Raw genomic sequence first — 1,967 nt, 5'->3', positions numbered from 1 at the left:
GAAATGCCATGAGGTTCAACAAGATCAGGTGCAAAGCTTTGCACTTGTGTTGGAACAATCACAGGTATGAGTACATTCTGGGAGAACTCCTACTAATGAGCAGCCCTGTTGGGAAGGACTTAGAGGTTCTGGGAGATGGAAACCTTAACAGAAGTGCTTGCAGCCTCAGGGGCCAACTGCACCGTGAGGGGCCAAGTTTACCCTGGGCTCCATCAACAGAGAGGTGGCTGTCTGAGCGAGGGAGGGCATTGTCCTTCTTTAGTCAGCTTGCAGTCGTGCATTGGATTGCTCTGACCCATATATCCATGTGCAATATCCTTGCACATGGCCTTGTTGATCTTGATGAGGTTCTCACAGACCCACCTCTGTAGCTTGTCTATAACACATCAGAGCCTCCCTCTGGTTGAGGAGCGGATGGTGCAGAAGTTTCTGGGTGGGATCAGTGTGCACACATCCATGGGTCCAAATGGGATGCATCCACGTGTGCTGAGGGAGCTGGCAAAGGTGACTGCTGAACCACTCTCTGTCATCTTTGACAGGCCTTGGAGATTAGGAGAGGTGCCCGAAGACTGGAGGATAGCCAGTGTCACTCCAGTCTTCAGAAAGGGCAAGAAGGAGGATGTGGGAAACTCCAGGCCAGTCAGTCTCACCTCTGTCCCTAGGAAGGTGATGGAACAGCCTATTGTGGCTGCCATCTCCAAGCAAATGGAAGAGAAGAAGGATATGAGGAGGAGTCAGCATGGGTTCACCAAGAGGTAACAGTGCTTGAGCAACCTGGTAGCCTTCTATGATTGCATCACAAGCTGGGTGGATGGGGGGAGTGCAGTGTCCCTGCGCACCGAGGGCCCACGGGCTTTGCAGTAGCAAAGGTTTACTCACACTTTTCTCTGGGTTTACTGTCACTTTACTCAGGGCTTTACTCACAATTTACTCCGGGGTTCCTAACAATATGCTTTAGGTTTTACCATCAAGGTTACTTTGGGTTTACTCACAATTTACACCAGCTTTACTCACTATTTACTCCTAGCTAACACACCACTACTTTGGGTTTACTCACAGTTTTCTCTAGCTTTACTCACATTTTACATCAGGTTTTACTCACATTCTACACCACGGTTTACACATATTTTACTCCAAGTTTCCTCACAGTTTACTCCAAGCTTTGTTCACTCTTTACCAGGTTTATTCATTCTTTACTTCATGGTTACGCACACTTTACTCCGGGTTTACTCACACTTTACTTTTGGTTTAGTCACACCTTACTCTGGGTATTACTCACACTTTACTCTAGCTTTACTATCCCTTTACTCCGGGTATACACACAATTCAATCCAGATTTATTCATACTTTTCTCTGGGTTTACTCTCACTTTACTCAGGGCTTTAGTCACACTTTACTCCGGGTTTCCTAACAATGTATGCCAGGTTTTACTCATATGTCTACTTTGGGTTTACTCACAATTTACACCAGGTTTCCTCACTATTTACTACGGGCTTACATACGCTTTACTTTCGGTTTACTCACACTTTTCTCAAGCTTTACTCACATTTTAGATCAGGTTTAACTCACATTGTACACCAGGGTTTGCACATATTTTACTCCATGTTTCCTCACAGTTTTCTCCAAGCTTTGTTCACCCTCTACTCCAGGTTTACTCACTCTTTACTTTATGGTTATGCATCCTTTACTCTGAGTTTACTCACAATTTTCTTTGGGTTTAGTCACACCTTACTCTGGGTATTACTCGCACTTTACTCTACCTTTACCAACCCTTTAATCTGGATTTACTCAGACTGCTGTCTAGGTGTAGTCATACTTTTCTCTGGGTTTACTCATACTTTACTCCGTGTTTCCTGACAATGTACACCATTTGTTTTACTCACAACTTTACTTCGTGTTTACTCAGAAATTACTTCAGCTTTACTCACTATTTACTCCGGGCTTACACACCCTTTACTTTGGGTCTA

The sequence above is a fragment of the Gallus gallus genome, chromosome 33, assembly GCF_016699485.2.
Source record: "Gallus gallus isolate bGalGal1 chromosome 33, bGalGal1.mat.broiler.GRCg7b, whole genome shotgun sequence".
NCBI lineage: Eukaryota > Metazoa > Chordata > Aves > Galliformes > Phasianidae > Gallus > Gallus gallus.
This window is presented reverse-complemented; position numbering follows the sequence as displayed.